The 25544-nt window shown below is 39.0% G+C and overlaps 1 long non-coding RNA gene across 1 annotated transcript; it reads left to right on the forward strand.

Moving 5' to 3' along the window:
• Positions 1–1755: 1755 nt before the first annotated feature.
• On the forward strand, positions 1756–22364 carry LOC125377501. The gene is made up of 3 exons (XR_007219667.1): positions 1756–1817; positions 21700–21769; positions 22202–22364. It is a non-coding gene; the product is annotated as an uncharacterized LOC125377501 (long non-coding RNA).
• Positions 22365–25544: the final 3180 nt, after the last annotated feature.

Genomic DNA, 25544 nt, shown 5'->3' on the forward strand with positions numbered 1-25544 from the left:
AATGTTGTAGAAAATAGACATCTAATACATGCAGTAAATATGGTACAATTCGGAGGACCAGGATATATACTGAACCAAATTAAAAACTTCACAATCCTAAAATTTTAACATTTTGACCAGTTATCATTGTGGGCCCTTGTTGTGTATTTAAACAGTAATGGCCACGTATTGTGTTCAGATAACACCCGTTTTTGTGCAGGTGAATCGATCAAAATCATGTGCACAGCACTATAGTGGCAAAAGTGTTTTTTCACGTGCAACTGGTCACGTGGCCATAATACCGCACGTGTTTTCAGCCATACTTGTAAGCAGGCATTAACTAAAAAGAAAAACACAAGAAAACAGAAGTCTTTACGGCCATTTGTCATGCCACACCTTTCAAATGTGCAACGTGAACGTGCAATCGGCATGTTGCAGACGGGAACGTCCGTAGCCGAAGTCGCAAGGACGATGGGTTGTAGTCGACGGACTGTTTATTATTTACAGACGCGTCTACAGCAAATGGGTACCAGTGCTGATCGCCCTCAGCCAGGTCGACCACGTCTGACGTCACATGCAGAGGATCGTCAGATTGTCTTACGTCACCTCCGTAACCGATTTTTGACGGCTACATCAACCAAAAATGAACTGTTTAGGGTAAGACTGAGTGCGCAAACTGTTCGAAACAGTCTGAGAACTGCTCACCTTCAAGTACGACGGCCATACTGCGGGCCGATTCTGACTCAATTACACAGACGTCAACGTCAATTGTGGGCACAGCGACACTTACGATGGTCTTGGAATCAAGTCGTCTTCAGTGATGAATCCCGATTTAATCTTCGACTTGCTGATGGTAGGGCGAGGGTGTGGAGGCGCCGTCATGAACGATACGCCCAGTGTTGTGTAAAGGAAGTTGACAGATTTCTAGGCGGAAGTGTCATGGTGTGGGGTGCTTTCTGTGGCAATGCACGTTCCAGGCTTCTTGTCATCCATGGCAACCTCAAAGCTGCTGCTTACCGCGACCAGGTTCTGGCACCAGAACTTTGCAGTTTATGGCAGCGCATGGACCCGGTTTGATCTTCCAACACGACAATGCCAAACCCCACACAGCAATTTTGACAAGGAATTTCCTTCAGAATGCGGGAGTCAACGTCATGGACTGGCCGTCAAGGTCTCCCGACCTCAATCCCATCAAACACGTCTGCATGAGTCAGGTGGTCAAAGAGAGAGTACAGAGAGTATGACTGACATAGTATTATCGAGTAGGGACAGTTTGATGATCTGATTACTCAACACAGACAGCAGATGTGCGTATTTTTCTTGTGACAAAGCATTCGACGAGTTTTCAACAGCCTGGGGCGACTGGGATAGTATCCCACGAGCTAAACAAGGATGTTAAAAACTGCTAAATAAGGGTAACAGTCTCCCGTGCTCATCTTATCAGATGTAGTGTCTCGTTCGGGGGCCGGGTATCAGAGGTGTCAGGGCTGTCACATATATTCGTGTTAGCGTAAATCATACTAACTGTAGTTTCTGTTTCTTTCTGATGTTCCTTTTAGTCATAATCCTGCATCACCTTCACACAACTTGGGCAGTATAGATGTGGTAGCATTCCCTGGCAGTTGTTTGCGAGTCAGAATTGAACCGCCCCCTCAACAATCGACTGGCTCCCATCTTCTTCGCACGTCACTCAAATTCACGCTAAACAAATGAAAAGTTTCGATTATATGCACATCTGTTGACGAACCTAATTTTAACGTATATATAATGCAGGATCTCATGAACAGGATAGACTGCTTAGCCGCCGTCACGAAGCCAGGTTGACGTTCCAAAACAAGGTAGGGTATATCATATGATGTATATTTGTCAATTCACTTTCCACTATGTATACTTTCAACTTCATATTAAAGAAATCAGGTACTGCTGCAGTATGCAAAGCGCCGCACTCTATGTGTAACTGCTCTGTTAAAAGTCCAAAAGTTAACAGTAAACTAAAAAGCTGAAAGTAACTGGGAATACAAAGTCACTGTGTTTCTATGTTGGTTTGACGTCAAAAGTAAAATCTTTTCCCTGTTAAAGCGCCATGAAATCTCGCACAAACGTTAGACATTTCGCTATAATAATGAGTGGAATCATTTCGTAAGGAGACAGTGTTTATTAAAGTCTTACTTGCTGTACAATCGTGACTTCAAACGTTTTTATTTTTTCATTTTACATGAAAAGTGCTAAAGTCTATTCATAAAATACACCAAGAATAGTGATTACGACGCCTTGATTTACAACGTTTATGGCCTCATTTTTCATACATTGGTGACTTCAAACGGATATGTCAATAAAAAGAAGGCGAAGCCATTGTACAGTAAAATACACTGAAGTGTACATAAAGGGGTTTGAGGTATTGAGAAGCCACTAAAACAGTAAAACTAGAATGTAAACCATAGAATACAAAAAAATATTTACAACACTATTTGACACATATTGTATCGCATACACACACAGCTCGTCACGGAAGCCCATTTCTGGTGTTCCCCACGGTGATATTGCTGGAATATTGCTAAAAGCGGCATAAAACCAAGCTCACTCACTCATACACACACGCGCGCGCACACACGAATGCACGCATACACAGTGAATAATTATAATCAAGATTATATTAGTGGAGTAAGATAAACACTGTTTTAATTGGCTAGCGCTTTCAACTCTTACCAGTTATGCCCAGTTACAATTTTCAAGTAATCAGTAATGCTTTCAAAACGTTTTATGGCAGACATGTGGAGGACGTTTCCGATATTGACGCATCAGTGACAAAAATGATGTCCAATTCCCTATTTTGACTTGTACCATATGTTCCTATGTTTTTTCGGGTGAACAATAATTGACTTATATAATTATAACTATTTAGGAATTATTTATCAGAGATCTTGGATCCTAATTAACAGGTGTTTCTCAAACGTGTTTTAGCTAAGTTTTCTAAATTTGTTTCGGAGTTGGTTGAAAGGCTGCAAACGTTGCACTGTTAGGGGAATGTGGTCGTTATGGTATTGATATTTTCACTAGATGTGTGAAATACTGTTTTAAACTCCTCAGTATGTCTCGAGGCAGATATACCAGACGGTGTTATGATATGTTAGTTGAACTATATGCAGTCGGGAGAAAACATGGGCTTCAAATATCAAGAATATAACTTTTTCTTAGTCTTCATTCAAAATATTTCCCATTTTTCAATGTCCATACTTATGTTAACCCAAGGTATACTTTGATAACAATGCTGCAGTCCTCCGATATATGCTTTCTTAAACATTTAGCAGATTACATTTAAGATGCCATCAATCTACTATCTTCACATTTGTACATAATTGCACTCGTGTTCGAGATACTATCATTGTATTAATTGTACGTTGGCCTGAGAATGATGATGATACATACTTAAAAATACCATTCCTTGTCGTCACTGTGATAGTGTTCAATTCTCTACATAGTTTTACCCGCCAAGATATAAGTAAGTATCATATTTCATTATAACATATTTTCTTTTTTTTTCATATTTTTGTGCAAAGCAACTGTGCAATATGAATTTCCGTTAGGATAATAAAGTCTTATCTTATCTGATGTCTCTTTGTCTTTATGTGAAACCATAGGAAAATACACCATGGCCAGTGTCAGGCAATGACCATGTTCCCAGGCATGGGCGTTAACTGACTATAAAAGTCCAGTTTCCATCCTTGTCGAATTAGGGGATACTGTTACATCTCGAGCTTGATCGAAATCCGAATGGTACGACTCGTCAATGGTTTTGATCCTTCTTACGGGTAGGCAACTTCGACGTGACTCTTATGTTCACGACGTGACTAGCGAGTTTAGTTACTGTAGTTAATAAGTATCCCTTCCTATGTGGTTATATGTTTGTAATCAGGTAATAATTCACCTTTTCGTTGATAACGTCATCATGCTGTTTTCAAATAGACCGCTTCTTCCTCTTTATGAATCTGAACATAGTTTATTATCGTATCCTCCACTTGACTCAACGAAGACGGCATTGCCTAAAAGTCGGCATTGCCTAAAAGTCAGGTCAGGCCGGGCCAAGACGGGCCAAAGTGTTATTGGCTAATTACATCATTGTCGGCGATCATACCTACATATTATTGATGCAACATACACACATGACATTACTGAACAACCACCAACAAAAACGGGCACCATAATTAAGTATTTCGGAGTAAATCACTTGAAAACCAGTGCTGTGTGTAAGCGTCGCTGGTCTAGGTAAAATCGTTAAACGAAATAAGATTTGAAACGTACCAAATACTTCTAGCTATCGTGATACAAACTTTCATCTGTCGGCGTAGCGTTTATATTTATAGGAACGTACTATATCTAAATAAATACCACTTTGTAATGTCACTGTTCATCGTATTTAAAGCAGACACGTTGGTTGAAGTAGACCTCTGCTCCTCATACTCTCAACAGTCTCACAAATGTTCGGTCTGACTCGGACCAGGCTGTCAAAATCAACTTAAACCTCACAGATGTAACATGAAATGGATTCACACCTATAGATTAGTATTATATCTAAACAAATAAATACCACTTTATAGCGTCTTAGATCGCGGTATTTAGAGAAAACAAGGTTCTCAAAGTGAAGCCATTTCCCCTCTACATTTGACTTGGCCCGGGCTGTCAAAATCAACTTTAAACACACAGATGTATCTTCAAATGTGTTTACATCTATAGATCGGTGTTATATCTACCTATATACCACTTTATAATGCCATAGTGTATCGCATTTAAAGAAAACTGCACCGTTAAAGTCAAACTCTTTTACTGTATTTTCTTAAGAAAATCTCTGTCAGAAGTGTTCGTTCCGACTTGGCCCGGGCTTTCAAATGAACTTAAACCTCACAGATGTAACATGAATTGGATCACATCTATAGCTCAGTATTTTATCTACCTATATGTACCACTTTATAGTGTCTCAGATCGCGTTACAGGGGCAGAATATTTCCACAGCACCCCATTGCTGGTCGTAAAAGGCGACCAAAGTGGGCAGCCCGTTTGCCGTGGGTTGCGTCCCTGTGTCGGCGGAGGACGGGAGTCTGGTGGTTGAGAGCACTGGATCCAGGAATTGTGTTCCTTTGCCCAATACACCACTTTAACCCTTACTTCGCCTAGACGGGCGGTAAGATGGGCCCGGTCACAGCAAAAAAAGTGTAGGTTTCCGTCTTCCGGAAACCTTCCCATTTTGGATCCGCCCCGGATACCTTCCGGAAACCCTCCCAAAAAAATGTCAAAATTTGGGGGGGTGCATTTTGTTCACTTAAGTGTGAAACACATAAAAAAGTTATCTTTAAAATACCAACCCATTTGAAGGTTGCTGAAGGCATCTGGAAGGTTTCCGAAAGGTTTCCGGAAGGTATCCGGATGCAAATTTTCTTCATGTCTTGTTTCTGGTTAATAATGTTACCCTGTGCATTACCGATAGCTGTTGTAATATTCTGTGTTATTTTAGTTGTAAATATCCTCCTCAAACTGAGATATGTGGGCATACATTGTTCACAAGTTGTTTCGCGACATGGGTACAAATGTGTGAAGCTTATTGCTGGTGTCTCCCACCATGATATTGTTGCAATATTGCTCAAAGTGGCAAAACAGCATTCTCACTCAGAAACAAATGGAAAGTCATTGGCTATGTGCTTTGGCATTTGGCCCTGGTGAGATTGAAGATTAGTACTTATTATATCGGGACAGTGTAGTTTCATGGGAATATGAAACAGAATACAATTGTCCCAAATTGGTGCATAAGACTAATGGCATCTATAGAAAACACCTAAATAAAGTACAGAAAAAATATCAATGTCATTTGTCTACTAAGGTGGAACTACAACTTTTGTTAAGTGAGCTGTATTTATAGTAGGAAAACATTCAGGGCATTAGGACATTTTATATTTGTTCAGCACCTATGTTATGGCTGATCAGTATTATATTTCTTTATGCTAATGAAGCAAAACAAATAATGTTTTTGGAAAAAAATCTTATTTATTGATTATATGGCATTTCATTGGTACATATCACAATGAAATTTGATCAAGCATCAGTGTACACAACCTGGACATAAATTTGCTTTGGCATAAATTCATTCAGACTTCATTAGTGTCATAATAAAACCACCTACAATAACAATGATGTGGCATTATTCATTCAGAATCATCACTTTCTGAGGTGAATCTGTTGGTTGTTATCGGAAGGATTGTTCATCATCCGGCGAGTCCCTTGTCTGAATTGTGTGAGCAAGATCTTCTTAAATGTAGCTGGCGTCAGATTGTGAAATCCAGGTACCTGAAACAATTCATAACATCTTTGAAACTTGTTAGTAAAAAATAATGAAACCCACACATATTCACAAATGTTTAAAGTTGTTTTCTCGAACAGTGAGGTATTGACAATTTATCTTGCAACTGATATTTAAACAATCTTTGAACATGTAAATAAGCCATTGCAAACAGAAAAGTGTTCAGAAAATACAAAAATGTATCGGGTCTTCTAAAACAATAACTTAAGCACCACAAGGTTCACCTGAATTTTGCTTGAATGTTTGCATTACATCAAAATGTAAGGAAAGGTAAACAGGACAATGCAAAACTAAGGTACATAGGTTCTTATACATAAAAACAGAACTATTCATAATAATCAAAACACATGTCATGTAAGTGATCTCAAAATACAACATAATGAGCGAGTGAGTTGGTATAGTTTCATGCAGCTTGTTAGCAATATTCCAGCTATGGGCTTCACACATCGTACCCATGTGGTGAATTGAACCCGGGTTTCAGAGACTGTTTTACCCACTAGGCTACCCTAGCACACCAAATACAAAATAAAGTACATTAGAATTCAGACAATATATATTCTCTCCAAATCCATTACTTCATTAATGGAAGCTATATTGAAATTCAAATTTTGACAAATTAGGATGAGACTGTAGAGGTATTTATCTATGTTATTATGGATATTTAATATCTACCGTTAATTGGTAGTCAATCAAAGACAGTGATAAGAAATTCAACTGAAAAGTACAACCTGAACCATCAACTAAAAACTATGTATATTACATTAAAGGGGCCGGTCATGTATTACCGGTGTGTTCTCATTCATTTTTTACACTACCCTCCCTGAAAGAAAATGCAAAGCACTTTATATTTTATTGTCCATTTTGTCAAAAGCCTCCCCTAGAGACTATCACATTTTGGGGTGACCCTCCCTGTTTGTTCTGAATTCAAATATTCATGACTCTTATCATATTTTGTCATTACAAATGTTATCCTATCTTTTTTGAAAATTATCTTAATGAAGATTAACAATAACATGCAAATCTGCCAAAATATTGGTCTGGCAAAATTTAAATTAATCATAATTACTGTTATAAAGTTTTGGATCCATCGTCTGTTTCTAAATCCAGTGAAACCCAACTTTGACTTGCGTGGCATTATTGAATCTACCCAATGTTCTTTATGCATTGATATGCATCTGCACAGACTGTTCAAAGTCCTTGTCTGACACATAGTGTGCTGCAAGGGAGACATCAGTTTGTGTCCAGCCAAACTGTCTGATAATCTCAAGGGCTGCCTTGGTAGCATCAAGGGATGTAGCTAATCCTAAATAAACATAAAACAAGTGACATCATCTCTTCTACAGAACACATGATCAAAGCCTGCCCCACCTTTGATGTGTATTACCTTGTTACTCTAAAAACAGCTAATTAGCAAAATTAACTCAATTTCAACTCATTGTGGACTAGGGATTAACAGGGCAATTAGTGTCGGGTGGGTATTAGCGCTTGCAATTGTCCGTTAATTACTTAATTGAGTAGTGACGGCTTAGTCAGTTGTGCATTTACAACCACGCTGACTGCTATTCAACTTATCAAGTCAGTTTACTATGTAACATGCTTCTTGGGACCAAGAAAAAGTATCTTGCTGGATAACATTTTTTGCTACTTTATCAGAGATCAGAAATAATAATAATGAAGCTTTTGATGTGCATTTCTTTGTTGTGTTCACCAGGATGATTAGTAGTAACTGTGTTTGAATTATTAGACACTATTTATTCCAAAAGAGGAATAGGGTTGGCGTAGAGGCAAAGCTTATTTGAACAACATATACATTTAATAAACAGAAACTGTACAAAAAAACAGATTAACTGTATCTACAGTTGAAACTATCTTGATGCAAATTTTCACTGAATCAAAGTCATATCAGACTCAGATCAGGCTGTAGTGATTGAAGGTCACATAAAACTTGCTAATTTCAAATGACCCATCCCGCACTTATGATTTGGTTTGTTGTTTTATGCCGCACTCAAACAATATTCCGGCTGTATGTAAATAATCGAGTCTGGACCAGCAGTCCAGCGATTGACATCATGAGCATCGACCCACACACTTGGGATCAATGACATGCATCAACCAAGTCACCGAGCCTGACCGCCACCTGATCGCTTTAGTCAACTCTTTAGACAAGCATTGTCGCCTGTTACGGCAAGTATTGGGTTACTTTATATTTGTGTGTCCAAATTACGCCATTATTAGAAATAATATGTATTATTTTACACATGAATATGGTATAAAAATGGCAAATATGGTTGACAATATGAGCATTGATCTAAGCAATTGGAGCAGAATTGTGAATATTCACCTAATGAAGGAGTAAGTATATACTCCGAAATGTTGTGATCAGAATAAAGAAGTTGACATCAATACATTCTCCACCTTTAAGTCCTTATGTGTATCACTTGTAAATAACTTTCATAGGAGTATATCTGTGATATATGTGTGCACATAAATAAATCACTACACAGACGCCCTGTTGTGAGCCGCGATACATTTTAGTCATAGCACAGTTCAAAAGAAGGTAACATCTTCTGGTATCATGGGTGTGGATATTTCGACGTGGAGAGCACGAATTGGGACATTTAAACAGCCTGCTTCACTGAAAGGTATTGTTGTTGATGAATATGACCCCACGTCGCGCTGGTCATGGATGAATGACTTGATGTTTCGATTTTCGTGTATGGGGATTTTACTGGCGATTTTTACAGCTGGCGTTTCGTGTGTACGTGCAGTTGGTAATGAGATTGAACATGGCAATGCTACTTTATTTTGTGCCAAAAAACTCAACTTGTTCGTACTGTACACCCCTTTTGACAGTGTTGACATGTTTACCCCTTATACCGTCACTCATCGAGTACAATACATGGTGATCTGTCACCTTCAGTCTGCCTGGTAATAAGTACTGTCTTGAGAAGACTACTTCTCATTGCTGGTGATATTGAAAAGCAACCAGGCCCGACGGTGGAGGAACAAATAATGGGTTTGAAGGATGCACTGTTCAACAAAATGGAGGAAAACAAGAAAGAAATATGTGCAACAGCGAGTGAAGTTCGAACACAGATGATAGCCATTGAAAAGAAATACTATTCACTGGAGGTGATGTGTGAAGACATAAATAGCCAAGTGTCTGAATCACTGAGATTTTTAACAGAAGTTCGTGAAGACAATAAGCAAATAAAATCTGATTTGGAATCCCTTACAGCACGTTACAACGAGATAGAAGACAGACTGCAAAGTACAGAAGAGGAGATTACCGAAATGCACGTGATGGACGAGCGTCTCGGCAGCGTCATGGAGGCCGTTGATAGGCTAGAGGCCTATAGTAGGCGGGACAATGTCATCGTACACGGCATGTCAGAGGTCACGGATGAAACAGCTGAAGATTGTAAACAAGGTGTATTGGAACTATTGGACTCTGTTAACATGGATGAACCGATACTTGCAACTGATATTGTCCGATCACACCGTCTCGGGGTACGAGTAAGCGGTAAACCACGACCAGTAATTGCCCGATTTGTCTGTAATGATATTAAAATTAGAGTTCTAAAGATGCAAGGGGACCTCAAAACGTCTAATATCGGGCTTGCAAATGATCTGACAAGAAATGAACGTGACAAACTGAAACGTTTGAGAGAGTAGAACAAGCGCGGATACTACAAGGGAGGTAGGCTATTTATTGTGGACAACGAGGACAAGGCTGAGTCCAATTCGTTCCCAGTCCACACAACCGATCCCACCAACAAAACTCCAAATCAGACTAGGGGTAGAGGCTCAGGGCGCAGGGGCCCAGGATCCATAGGTAGGGAAATCAACACAGACACTATACAGCGGTCCCTACGATCGAATTCTAAAGGAAGAAGTGGGAAATAGCGGCGTGGCCAGGGCCCCGAGAGTAGTGATAGACAATACAAAGTGTCATTCCTTTCATGGAATGTGGACGGACTTGAAAATAAAAAACGTGATGATGATTTTTTATCCTTTGTTACCAGTTTTGACATTATAGCTTTGTTTGAAACATGGACTACAGAAAAAGACTTCAGTGCTATATTTTCTGATTTTCAGTTATATAGTGTGCCTGCAACCAGACTTTCTAAACATGGGCGTTTATCAGGTGGAATTATCCTTTTAGTAAGAAATTCTTTGACTGATTTTGTCATTAATATTGTTACTTTTGAACATAGCATATGCATTGTTTTCTCAAAAGAAATGCTAAATTTGACAGATAATATCCTGTATGTCTTTTCATATGTACATCCTGAACGTTCCAGCTGGTATGAAAATAAGGAAAACAAGAATGGTATTGAAGTACTTCAAAATGATATTCTGGAACTGTTTCGGCAAATATCAAAATATTCCTATTGTTTTGATGGGAGACCTTAATGCAAGAACAGGCGAAAAAGTAGATTATTTAGATGACATTTTCCCATTCCTTGATAATAATGGGTGTTACTCAGATTATTTCCAAAGTTCTGCCAACCAAGATATTCCTGCGATAAAGTAGTCAACATGTATGGAACAAGCCTACTTGAGTTATGCTTACTATTAGACATTCACATAGTGAATGGTAGACTAGGTGCGGATAACCAAATAGGAGAGTTCACTTTTGTCAGCCCTAATGGTTGTAGTACCATAGATTATGTTGTATGCTCATCTGACTTCTTTTATCATATATGTGATTTTGAGGTTGTGCCTCGATGTGACTCACTACATCTACCTGTACCTATGACAACGCCTATGGTAAAATGCTCCGCGGAAACGCAATCAACAGACCGTCGTGTTCGATACACCTGGGCGGATAACAAGCAGGAACAGTTCATACATAATATGGAATCGCCCGAAATTGCAACGAATCTGGAAAAAGCGAGCTTGGAAGCTCTTACTGACTTAGACAAGAGTGTATCAAGGTTTACAGAGGCAATTCTTTCAGCAGCATGTATGTTAAAAAAAACGTGGAATAATAATAACAATCATCAACATATTTGTAAAACAAGAAACCCGTGGCAAGATGATGACTGTCTGTTAATGAAACACGAACGCTGTCGTGCACTTAACAAATTTAGAAAAACTAAAGACAATGAAGACTTGCCGAACTACCATCAAATTAGGAATGAATATAAGACTATTTGTAGAAAAAAACAAGGGGATTACATGACCAGTAAACGTACCACACTGGAGCGAACTACTGATTCAAAGTCATTCTGGAAGAACATCAAGGACTTGCAGAATACGAAAAGTAACTATAATCCCATAGATTCAAAAGAATGGATGGAATACTTTGAACATTTATTTAATCAATCTGCCATTGAAGAAGATAGTGATTTCTTAAACGACGAAGCTGAACCACTAATAATAGAAAGCGAGGAAATCTCCCGCGACATCCTGGATGGACCAATCACAAAAGATGAAATTATTGACAGTTTTAATGCTCTCAAAAACTCTAAATCACCTGGTATGGACAATATTCTCCCAGAATACCTGAAGTTTGCACTACCTAACATTGTCCCTCATGTTGAGATAATTTTCAATTGTATCTTTGATAGTGGTGTTTTTCCAAAAGGTTGGGATACAGGTGTTATTATCCCATTACATAAAAAAGGCTCAAGATTAATTAAAGATAACTATAGAGCTATTAGTTTATTGAGTATTTTGTCTAAAGTGTTCACAAGTATATTAAATAATAGATTAGTTTATTGGGCAGATATGTATGACAAAATATCAGAAAGTCAATCTGGCTTTAGACGAGGACACTCGACAATTGACAATCTATTTATTTTAAATGCTATTATTCAAAGATATTTAGGTATGTCTGGTCGTAAGTTATATGTAGCCTTTGTAGACTTCTCAAAGGCGTTTGACTCTGTTCGTCATTCTTATTTGTGGAAAGTATTTGGAAAGCACGGTGTCAGCACGAAGATGTCCAAAATGTTAAAGTCAATTTATGGTAATGTCAAGGCATGTGTCAGAAGTAACAACCTGTTGTCAAACCAATTTCAATGTAATTTAGGTGTAAGACAAGGTTGCGTTTTAAGCCCCTTTTTATTTCAATTATTCATAAATGAAATTGTACACACAATGGAACAGGAGCAGCTATACGGAGTACAGATACACCCTGATATTATACAAGTTTAAATATTGCTCTTTGCAGATGATTTGATTTTAATTTCAGACACTATTGGGGGACTACAGAAGGAACTATCTATCTTAGATAAATATTGTGTGGACTGGAGTATGTCAGTTAACATTGAAAAAACTAAAATTGTAGTTTTTCAGAAAGGTGGGCGGCTGAAAAAAAGTGAAAAATGGTATCTAAATGGACAACTTGTGGAAGTCACCCAAGGGTAGAAATATTTAGGTTTGTTTTTTAGCAGCAGGCTTTCAGGGACAGAAGCTTTAACCAACATAGCAGTTCAAGCTAAAATGGTACTAATCAACTTATTAAAATCCGTACAGGTATTTACTTCGATGTTATTTCAACGTTTGAAAGATAATTTTCAACAAATATGGCATAGAAGTTTATGTAATAGCTCCAAAATGTCCTTCTATTCTCATTTTAAATTAACGTTGAAGTGTGAAGAATATTTGTATTGTGTAACCGTGAGTAAATTCCGGTCATGTATGTCAAGGTTTAGATGCAGTGCACACTGGCTGGAAATAAAAACTGGTAGAAAACTTAATATCCCTCGCGAAAAAAGATTTTGCAAACTATTTCAAGTTGGCCTAATAGAAAACGAGTTTCATTTCCTGCTAGTGTGCCCTGCATACACTCACCTACGCCATATCTATATTCTTTCAAAATATTATTTACACCCAAATGTCCATAAGTTTAACGTTCTTTTATCTACAACCAACACAAAGCTGATTATTAATATCGCTAAATATCTGTATCACAGTAAAGAAGAAAGAACACGTATTTTATCATTGTGACTGTTGCCATAAATATGCCATACATTTTGTACAAAGGGCCTGTGGCCTGTACTGTACTGAATAAAGATTTTGAATACATCCTTACCTGAGGCAGGAATAGATAATTTGACAGAAACAATAGTCAAATTTATAGCCAAATACAGGTATTTGAAGATTTTCAGTTGTGGCAACACTTTCAGTAGAACCCATACAGTATTTGATTTGTAGTAGTAAACTGTTCTAGTATTTTCTGTCTGTGGCTGTAATGAAGTTCCGAAATTGTAGCGAGCAACTGCTCAGACATTAGGAGGAACAAGATGACATAGATATTAACCCATTTGTAAAATGTACAGCCTGAAGTATGTTGCCACATATCAATAAAATAGTTCCATATTGGCTGATTTATTTGTTGTAATGTAAGGGCAGAAATAGCATCAGTTACTACTGACAAATATCTCTTGTAAAACCTTTCAACTTGTTCAAATGACACATCGAAAGGCCATGGGAAAAATTGTGAACTGATAGCACCATTTTAGGATTCTTAAATACAGTTTCAGCTTGACATTGAGTACTTTAAAGCGTATAATACATTCACAATAAGTTAGCTGTGTCTGCCAATCAGAGTCGGCGAGTAAATTGGAGTAGGGGACTAATTTCTAAGGTAAACTTGTTTCAACATTAACAACTATTTGTGTTTGTATGAGACGATGTGTGTTTAATTCAATATATTTTACTTCAAAGCATGTTATCACAATAAATTGAGTCGAGTATAGGATAAGTTGGAGTAGAGGCTAATTTCTAATGTAAACTTGTTTTAACATTTCACAATTATTGGTCTTTAGGCACGGGTGGCCCAGTCGTCTAAGGCGCCGCGATTCGCTGTGCAGAGTTGCGTCCCTTGGGCACGCCAGAAACCTATGATTGTGGGTTCGAATCCCGGTTCGCCTAAATTATGTTTCTAGGTTTGTCAGCACCATACCCGTGCTCGTGGGTTTCACCGAAGTGGTAAACGTCTGAGACCTGCATCACTTCGGGCTTTCCTCCCACATTAAGCTGACACGCCGTGATATAACTGGATAGCATAGGAATCTGTGTGCGACTGGATACATGAAGGTGCGGTTGAGGAAGCAGATTGCTGCAGATTGCTGCAGATTGCATTGTATGGTGGTAGGCTGGACGGTATTTGCACATAGACCGGTATTGATTTATATAGATTGTTTAGATACGGTTTTATGCAATTTAGCTAGATTACGCGGTGTGGTTGCATAGAATACGACTCTATAATTTTGTACTTAGTTAAACTTTGTGACACCCACCAGGTGAGAGGAATTGAAAGGTGCCAGGTAATTAAATTAGCCGCGTGCACTGTTAAACTGTGCGAGACTGGACATTATGGGCCTAGATGTAAGTACATAATTACCGTATGTGTTTGGAGAATGACACTGACATGGTAAACCCTTCTGTTAACAGATGCTAAATCAAAAACCGTTGATGGGTTTATGTACATAGGTATATACCAATTTGTTAGCGGGTGGTTCTGTTTAATACTACTGGGGTGCCATGTTTATGGATTAGTGGAGATCAAAAGATAATTGGGGTGGCATGTTTATGGATTAGTGAAGATTAAAAGATAACAAAATCAGCATGTGGTAGTTTGATAAATCACTTTTTAATGAGGCAGATGTACAGGGTGATGGGTTACGAAATAGTTTGCTGTAGTGGTAACCTAGCTACTTGCCTGATTATGACATCGTGCTTTGTTAACAGTTTAGTTACTGATCCCATTAACTCACGACTGACTGACTGGTAACCTCCCAAAACCCCTACATCCCATTTCCCCTACAGCTTAAGACAACAAAGTTCACGGTCCATGGCACTGCTAATCCCTAGTCTGTTACCTATTTCATACAATGGAACAACCCAAGAAACACGAATAGATTGAGATAAATATTAATTTACGATTACGATATTATTCAAAATTCATAATACATTATAATAAAATGTTCATTTTTCAAAATTCATAATACTTCATAATAAATTTCATCTCAAATGTTCAATTCACTCTTTATCCCAGCCTGAGGAAATGGCCAACCGCATCTAGAAACTGCATTGGGGATTTCACCTCTCTATTCAACTCGTCTATTCAAGACGGTTCTCCTCCTCTCTGTACACTCTCTTCCTGCCATCAAATAGGACTTGGGGCTTTCCTCTCTGTGACATAACAAACTCAACATAGCGAAGCCCAGACATGTTGATGTCATATTAGTACTTACTTACCTACTTACTTACTTACTTTGGAGATTTAACGTGCGCTTTCCGACTGATGCGTATTTCGCACACGGGCCCGGCCAGGCCATTTAATGTGTTTCCGAAAGGGCGAAAGTGTGTGTGGGGGGGGGGGGGTTAGGGGCTGCTTATATAGAATTTTGGAATTTTGAGATTTGGAATAGATGCCGATGGGGTTGGGGAGGAGAACTAAGGGAGTTGGGTATGGAGGATGATTGTTTGTTTATGTGCTTTTGATTTGGTTGGTTATTGTGTTTTTAGATGCGTTTTATTAGTTCCGTTTTTATTAAGAATACGCCTAAGGCCTTGAAGTTTTCTAGTTTATTTTGTGGGTTTAGTATTGCTTCTAGAGTGAGAGCCTTGTTTAGATTGAGGGTGGTTTGTAATGCGGTTCGATGTGTTAGGTAGTGTGTGCAGTGGATGAGTGCGTGTTCTGGGGTTTCTGGTTGTTTGCAGTGTGGGCAGTTAGTTACCTGTAGTGTGTTTTTTTAAATTTGTTAGGTGTTTTTTTAGGTTATGCCATTTTTTGGTGATTTTTTGCTTGTTTACGCTTTTAATTTCTGATTTTGAGCTGGGTAAGTTTAAGCTTATTTCTGGGATTTTAATGGATAGTTTAGCTGCTTTATCGGCATTTCATTACCGTATATTCCTACGTGGGTGGGTATCCACAAGAAGGTTATTTGTTTGCCTGCCTTAGTTAGGTCGTTGGAGCTTTTAAGTATTTGATTTATTAATTTAGGTCGGTTTTTGGTATTTTTGTTTTGGAGGGCTTGCAGTCCACTTAGGGAGTCGGTAAGTATTAGGATTTTTTGGTGGTTTTTTTTATTCTTGATTATGGAGGGCTGAGGCCATGACCATTAGTTCTGCCGTGAATATTGATTGGTTGTTTGGGAGTCGGAAGAATTGTGTGGTTTTAGTTGGTTGTGTGGTATGGACTCCGAAACCTGTGTGTTTGGAGGTCGGATCTGAGGATCCGTCCGTGTAAATGTGACACCAATTTGGCCAATTTTCGTGTATGTATGCTAGTGTGGTAGTTTTAGCTATGTTTGGGTCGGTTTGTTTATTTATTTGGCTAGCTAGTGTTGTGTCTATTTTGGGTATTTTAAGTTTAGGGGTGAAGATATTTGATTGTTTGCAGTTTTGTTTAAGATTTTTAATTTGGTGTTCATTTAGGTAGTTTGTTATTCTTTGGGATATTGGGGTAAGTAAGGGGTGTTCACGAGCTAGAGCTTGGTTTTTGGGGCTGATGTTTTGGTTTATTAAGTTTTGGATGAGAGGGTTTGATTGGGACGCCGCCCCGAAATTTAAGCTTAGCTGTTCCCTGCGGAGACTTAGTGGCATTTCTCCTGTTAAAGCCTGAAGTGAGGTGTAGGAGGTGCCATGTTGGGTGCGTGTAATTAGTTTGAGAGCCTGATATTGTATTTAGTCAAGTTTTTTAGATATAGAGTTGTTTAGGGTGTTGTATATGGCGCAGCCGTAGTCTAGTTTTGATCTAATTAGTGATATGCAGAGAGAGAGGAGGGTATCTTTGGAGGCTCCCCAGTTAGAGCCAGTTAGGCATCTTAGGGTGTTTAGGTCTTTACTGCATTTAGTTGTTAGGTTTTGGATGTGAGCATCCCAGGTGAGATGTTCATCGAACATAAGTCCTAAGAATTTAGTTTGTTTTTGAAATTTGATTGTTTGATTGTTTAGCTGGATGATTGGGGAGGCGGGTTTCATGTTTTTATGTTTGAATACTATTCCTGTTGTTTTTTCTGAGTTAAGGGAGAAGCCCCATTTGTCAGCCCATTGTTGTATTTTATTAAGAGATTTTTGGAGTAAATTTTGGACCATTTTCATGCTTTTAGTGCGGATCCAGATGGCTCCATCATCCGCGAATTTGGATGTGTTTACTTTAGGGGATAGGCCCTCGAATAGATCGTTTATCATTATATTGAAGAGGGTGGGGCTGAGGATACAGCCCTGTGGAGTGCCATTTTCTAGGGGGCATTGGTCCGATGTCATGTTAGTCAGTTTCAAGTATCTATATACTAAACCTAGCCATCTCAACTGTAAATCGTCCATCTCAGTTTCTCCGTGTAATAATTGTTTCTTCCTATTGTTATTTTTGTAATTTTTAAAAATTGTCTTCTCATCATATAGGCATCTTTCATTACACTTACATTATTTTTTTTTTAAACTTCCCCTAGTCCCCTAAAGCTCTACCCCTTTCATTTCTACTACCTCTACTCAAGACCTTAATCTCTCCTTTAGGTGAGTTCATAATACAGGACAGGTAAATGCCGCGTGTTGTTTTAACTAATTGTAGGGGAACTTGGTTGTAGGAGAAATGGGATGTATGGGTTGTGGGAGATAACCGACTGACTGATATAGAAGATTTAACGTGCGCTTTCCGACTGTAGCGTATTTCGCACACGGGCCTGGCCAGACCATTGAGTGTATTCCGAAAAGGGTGAAAGTGGTGTGTGCAACCCAAGAGGGGGCTTTTAGGGGTTGCTTATATTGAATTTTTGGAATTTTTAAAATTGGAATAAATGCCGAGGTGGGTGGAGGAGGGAACTAAGGGAGCTGGGTGAGGTGGGTGTTTGAATGTTTATTGGATTTTGGATTGGTAGATTAATTAGTTTTTAGATGCGCTTAATTAGGTCTGTTTTGATTAGGAATACGCCTAGGGCCTTGAAGTTTTCTAGTTTATTTTGAGGGTTTAGTATTTCATCTAGAGTAGGAACCTTATTTAGATTGAGGGTGGTTTGTAGTGTGGTTCTGTGTGTTTGGTAGTGGGTGCAGTGGATGAGTGCGTGTTCTGTGGTTTCAGGTTGTTTGCATTTGGGGCAGTTGCCTGTGGTGTGCCTTTAAAGTTTTTTTAGGTGGTTATTTAGGTCCGTGTGTCCTGTTTGGAGTTTTGTAATTAATCTGTCAATTTTTTTGAGGGGTGTAGGATTTTAGGTTTGGCTAGTGGTTTTCTGAGCACTTTCTTGATTTGGCTATTTGAGTTTTGATATTGATTATGCCATTTTTTGGTTATTTTTTGTTTGTTTACACTTTAAATTTCTGATTTTGAGATGGGTAGGTTTATGCTTATTTCTGGTATTTTGAGAGATAATTTAGCTGCTTTATCGGCGCTTTCGTTGCCGTAAATTCCTACGTGGGCGGGGATCCACAAGAAACAAGAGGTCAGCCTGATGAACTTCATTCGTTGTAAAAATATCAAACTTCTTCCTCGGTATGTAACGTGGTGCCGGTAAGTATATTTGCCACATCGCTTGTTTCTTTAACCAATCCTTGGCCATATCTTTAGATACCTTAGCCGCAGTGGCTAATTTTTGTATTGCTCCTATACCTTTCCAATATCCTCGTGGGCGATAGTTAATTTTATTCATTATTAATTAATATTCATGTTTCTTTTAATACGACTCATGACGATCGTTGAATCTCATCAGCATTTTGACATAAAAAAAATCCCTCTTTAGTAGCAGTATAGGTATATAAATCTGGCTCCAGTGGGGTTGCGGCAGAATCACCATTACCTATACTACTTATCGTCAAAATTGCTATGCAAAATACTATTCCATAAAAAAACAGACCATCACTGGCCACTGACAAACATGGGAGCAGTATTAGAATAAGAAAAAAATAATTATACACAGTATGACGTCATGATGTGTAAGCATACAGAAATACCTAGATAGGTTAAACTGCACAACTTACTTTAAAAACGATGTACTGTGACATTATAAAGCTGTATATAGGTAGATACAATACTAAGCTTCAGATGTAAACACATTTGATGATACATCTGTGTGTTTAAAGTTGATTTTGACAGCCAGGTCCAAGTCGGACCCACCCCAAGCCAAACACTACTGATAGAAACTATGTTGAAAAGGTAGAGTGAAAAGGGCTTCACTTTGAGCACTGTGTTTTCTTTAACTACCCCAATATGAGACAATAAAGTGGCAGATAGGTTGATATAATACTAGTCTTTAGATATATAAAGAATGTTTAGTAACTTAAGAAGTGCTAGGACAGTTATTAACACGTGTCGTGTAAGCCCTATGACATTCGCGAATATCCACTTCCCGAAAACATCCTGTGTTGGTTCAACATGAATTAGTAGAGGTATGCCCAACACGTTAATTAGTGAAAGAAGAGTAGTGAAAGCGTAGTCAAAACACTGTCTTTCCTACCCCGGACCCCTACACGCTAATGTTGGTGAGAAACATTCTCATCAAAGAAAACACACAGTCACGACACTGACTTTTCTACGAGGACTCACGGTATGTAGTCATAATTACCAGTTTATTACATTGTTGAAGATGCATTTTGATTCAAACTCAATTAAATGAGCAAAACTATACGTTTGTGGTCATTTGAGATCTGCCTAAATATGCACGTTTCGTTTTATTATTCTACAATCCGTTTTTAGTATTACCCGCTGGCCCGACCATAGTCACCATTTAATGTAAGCGTTGGTTGCTGAAGATCTGTTCTAACCCTGATCTTCACAGGTCCAAATCTATATGTATTCTTATAGTGAGGCTGTCGTGATCGGAGAATAGGTTCGAGAGTTCGGTACACACATTAGTGGTAAATATCTCTCATGTTGTGACTGATAGGGACTTTGTCATGTTTTGAAGAAATGTCATCACTGTCAGACTTTTGATGATAAACAAAGCGTAAGCTTTACCTCGAACATGCTACTTCCGGTCACAAAATATATGCTTTACTGCTTTTCTTCTGATTTTCGTATTAATAACATTACAACGTTTCTCAAGGATTCATTAAAGTGCATTTTAAGCACCTGAAATTGACAACTCACACTCACTCACCTAACAATTTATACTAAAAATAGATACGAAAACTTTTGCTGAACCCGAGATTTGAATGACTGACAAATACATACTTTTTGTATTCTCATACATAAAACAGCAGTGAAAACATGATCTAACATGGCTTACTGTTGAATGTGTCTAGGATTGTAAACTGTCCGTATTATTCCAAATTGTATGCATACACATGTACATGTCTTTATTTGGTTTTGTGTCTATACCCGCTAACATATGTGGCAAGATACACATTCCAGGATAGTGGACGATGAAGACACTGACGTAAATTTCTACAACATGTCGAAACATTCCCAAACAGACAGAATCATATGCTTTCTTAAAGTCAATCCAGCACATCGTTGTTGTCGTTGTCGTTTTTGTCATCTACGTCACCATTATCCTCCAAGGATGGTTGACGGTATGGACACTGACGTAAATGACACCAAACTAGGCATACATGTAAAAAATGATTTGGAATATTTGGAAATGTGTGCATTTTAATTAATACAAACACTATTTTAAGCGCCAGGAAACGGGATTTTTCTTGTCATGAATGGCGAGTATAACAACTTGGGAAGCTAGCTTGACATTTTGTATTCGTAAGTACGGTCCTCATACTGTCTTTGCCTTGTTTCTCCCGATTCTCATTAGTTTCAAAAGAAACAGACAAATGAGTCATACAATGATTTCATTGGATTTATCCAAAAGGACCTATCGGGTTTGTTCGCTTGGATACGTCTGACTCTGTATGTGGGCGTATTCCAAAGAATTTTATATGTAATTATCATTTTCCATGACGCCCTCTACATATTCTGCGTCGTACCATTGATGGTCTCGGAGTCAAAACCAAAAAGGCGATCGTGCGATGACGGTAACAAGAGGATCGAACCATGCCTAAGATGCTTTGTTTGTGTCAAGTTGAACATCCACTTTGATACAAAATCACACATTGACGTTTTCTAGTGGGAAGTGACTGATTCTTGGTCGATTTGATATGGCACTTAGCTGAGTTGACACTTATTTCTGTACCATCCAGCACCATCAACCAAATAAACATTAACATTGATATTCAGTACTACATCGATGGGTCGTTTAGGAAAATATATTGAATGACTTGTTTTCAGTCTTGACATGCTTCACAAGAGGATCTTCAGATAAATAAATATGTGCAATAGTGCACGATAAAATTCAATCATGAAAGGCCTCCTTGTTCATCACGCCATGGTCCCCGACCTCGTCATACCAAAAGACGTTAACATATGGTGATCATCATCATCATAAACAACTATCATCATCATTATCATTATAATGTTTATGTTCCCGTAGATGCTGATCCTCCTAAAGCTGTGTGTTTCAGTCTGGGTGCTAGTGTTGGATGCAGGAGCACAGGTCGACAGTAAGTAGCCTGCTATTATTTCTACTTTGGTGTGTTGTTTTTGTAGGTCTTTTTCGATCAGGTCACTGGGATGAGAACTAAACCATTTTAAAATTGTCTATTTCTTAAATGGTATTTATGAGAAACTGGAATGTTAAAAGGTGTAGACATACATATTTTATGTTATTATAAATAATTCTGAAGACTTACGTGTGGATATCAGACTCGAGGATAATTAAGAAAAAATAAACCTGGATGCTGTGTCACATTCCTGTCTTTTAGGCTTGACTGTATTAGATGGTGTATTAAGGAGCGCCTTAAAATCAAAATAAAATGCCAAAGTCCTACAACCTAGAAGACCGCATGTCACTTTATTCAATACCTCGTACTGAAAATAAAGTTATATATTTAACTTTTAGGATAATAATCTGATAATAATGTTTTTTTTCTCAGTTTGTGGTAGTGGATCAGTGCTAGTTGCCAACTCAACGCCCAAGACACTCCAGAACACAGATGGGTTATCTTCACAATGTTCAGTACTAATCACCGTACCAGCTGGTTCCTCTTTGAAACTTGATTTCACCAGATTTAATTACACGGCCCATAGTATTTATCTATTAGCGAATGGTGAGTTAAAACACAAACGTATCGTGAAAGTTGCTTAACTTCAGCCTGCTTCTATAGTGTAGTGGGCAGAGAAGGGGTGTAGTGGGCAGGGTGTTCGCCTTGAGAGTTGTTCAATTGTTCAATCTCCTGGCCGTGTCATACCAAACGATTTTTAAAGATGGCAACTCTGTTTCCCTGCCTTGATCCCGCCACACAGGGAATAACACAAGGACGGGTCGACTCAGAGTCAGTGGATTGTGACTAAGTGAGGCTACCATGTTAAACTGCGGCATCTCAGTGGGCGAGCATAATAAAACCAGTATAATTCCAGGCTAGTACAAGCAGCCACACACACATGCAGAAACGTTGCAATATGAATGGAATAATCTTGACAGCGACGTTATAATTCATTTCCCCAGTGGGGACCCGGGGTCGAATAGAATGTGTCCTCAGCACCCCATTGCTGGTCTTAAGAGACGACCAAATTGGGCAACTTGTTTGCCATGGGTTGCGCCCCTGTGTCGGTGGAGGAAGGGAGTCTGGTGGTTGAAGGCACTGGAGCCAGGAACAGGTGTTCCTTTTGCCCAACACTTCACTTTGATCCTTACTTCATCTAGACAGGTGGTAGAATGGGCCCGGTTCTATCAATCGGCTGGTCATACCATGCCCTGTGCATGGTCAATTTCAATTTTGATTATATAAGTGTATCACACAGTAAATGTGGTACATGACAACCTTGCCTAGAGTCCTATGCCAGAAGGCAGTGGCGCATTGGCCAAACTGGCATTATTGACCTCCAGGTTCCAATTGTCTTCAAATGACTGTTAAAAGGCAGAACCAATCTGACTTTTATTCTGTTTGACATTATTAGCTACCTATGTTGATATAGCTTGCGTTTAGCACGCCTGTAGCCCTATAGTGTATGTTGACACTCCATGGTGGGTGGGGAGTAGGGTTGTCATATCTGTTTTCTTTCATCATGGCTTCCCAACAAATCTCTGGTTCTCGTTACAAAAGTAATTGAAGGCAGGTTGACACAGATCTAGTTTCAACTTCTGATGATTTGCCAGTGCCACCATCGTTGGATCCAGGACTATCTCATCCAGATTACCAGATAACTGTTCACTTTTACAACAGAAACGATTCTATTTCAACAGCACTAAAATATATCAACAACCAAACTAAACATTAACAGTTAATCATATTTTAAGATTCTCTTGACAATAGATTTATTCATCACAAGGGATAACTATTTCAAAACATCATATATACACATGCACAAAAGTTAAGCGCCACCATATTCATAGTCTCTTGATTTCACGTGTGGGAATCAGAAATACGAAATATGATGATGTATGACTGAATTAGGCTTTAATAGATTCATGAACCCATATTTGTCCAGCGTGCTTTACGTGTTGCTGCAGTTCCCCTGCCCTATAAAAAGTGAAATTCAAGTTTCAGACACGTGGTTGCATTTTGCTCCTGTGTGAGATTCCCCTTCCAATAGAGGTTGAAAATCAGCCACAGTGAGGAGAAAGTTAACGAACGCTGAAAGATGGCAAGTGATAGGCATGAATAATGCTGGCATGTAATGCAGGGCCATTGCAAGACAAATGGGTCGCCATCACAGTGTTATCACTCGTTTGATTGTCAAACATGGTCAAACCAATGATGTCAATGACAGGCTTTGGTCTGGTAGGCCACGAAAGACCTCTAACAGAGAGGATAGACGTCTTTTCAGGATAGTCAGACGAAATCCGTTTGCCACTTCAACAGATTTAAGACTGCAGTAAATTACCCATCAGAGACTCTCGACGATGACCGTAAGGCATCGCCTCAGAGCGGCTGGTTATAACGCCAGAAGACCAGTAAAACGTCCTCAACTGACTGAGATGCACATGCGGAATCGTCTGATATGGTGTCGTGCCCGTAGTCGATGGAACTTGGCCAACTGGAGAAGGATCCATTGGTCTGACGAGTGTCGAATGCTGCTACGAACTGTTGATGGTCAAATACGTGTTTGGAGGCAACGTAACACTTGTTTTGCACCAAGGAACATCCAGAAGACCTTAGCATGTGGCGGGGGTTCTGTCATGATATGGGGTTGTGTTTCCTTCGTCTGCAAACTTCCGCTGGTGACAATTCGTGGAAGCCTGAATGGCCAACAATACCAAGATGCCATTCTTCGTCCAGTGGTAGTCCCTCATTTTGACAACCATCCTCTTCAGACAAGACCTGTTTACATGGACGGCAATGCTAGACCACACAGATCCCCCGGCAGTTTTGGCTTATTTGCGTCAAGAAGCTATTGCCACTCTTCCTTGGCCGGCCTGTAGTCCGGATCTTAATCCGATTGAGCATCTCTGGGACATTCTTGGCCGGAAAATCAGACATCGTGATCCCCCAGTTCAAAATCTCTCTGGACTTGAAGCCGGATTTCATGAAGAATGGATCCGTTTGCCTCAGAGAAGCATTCAACTACTTGTAATGAGTATGAGTTGTAGGGTTGAAGCTGTGGTCAATGTCGATGGATCATACACACGTTACTGACGTTTCTGTCGTGCAATAGACTCTGCACTCCCTAGGGTGTCTATATGACACCTGATACGGTCTGCTGATATCATGAAATTTACATGGCAGTAACAGTTTTTCAATGTTTTCTGGTGAAATTCCTTTCTGCTCATATTCTTTTGGAACACAAGCTAAACTTGCTTTGGGACAACTTTTGCATCACATGAGGTTTACATATACGGCTTATAACAATCGTACATCTCGTTATAATAGTCATCATTAAGTGCCAAAAGTAAAAGCTCACAAATATGGTGGGTGGCGCTTAACTTGTGTGCATGTGTATATTAAGAATCTCCATGATCCCAAGTATGCTGATCTACCTTCAACTGTTGTCGATCTATTTTTAAAGTATTGTTATATACAGTGATATCCATTTTATGATTCAATACTAGTTGTAAATCTTTTTCTGTGATACGTCCAGTTATTTTACTGTCCTTCGTGGGGCGGTCGGGGGTAGCCTATTGGTTAAAACGTTCGCTCGTCACGCCGAAGCCCCGGGTTTTATTCCCGACATTGGTACAATGCGTGAAGCCCATTTCTGGTTTCCCCGCCGTGATATTGCTGGAATACTGCTAAAAGCCGCGTAAAACCATACTCACTCACTCACTCACTCATTCAC

The sequence above is a fragment of the Haliotis rufescens genome, unplaced genomic scaffold (genome assembly GCF_023055435.1).
Source record: "Haliotis rufescens isolate VD_foot unplaced genomic scaffold, xgHalRufe1.0.p SCAF_9, whole genome shotgun sequence".
NCBI lineage: Eukaryota > Metazoa > Mollusca > Gastropoda > Lepetellida > Haliotidae > Haliotis > Haliotis rufescens.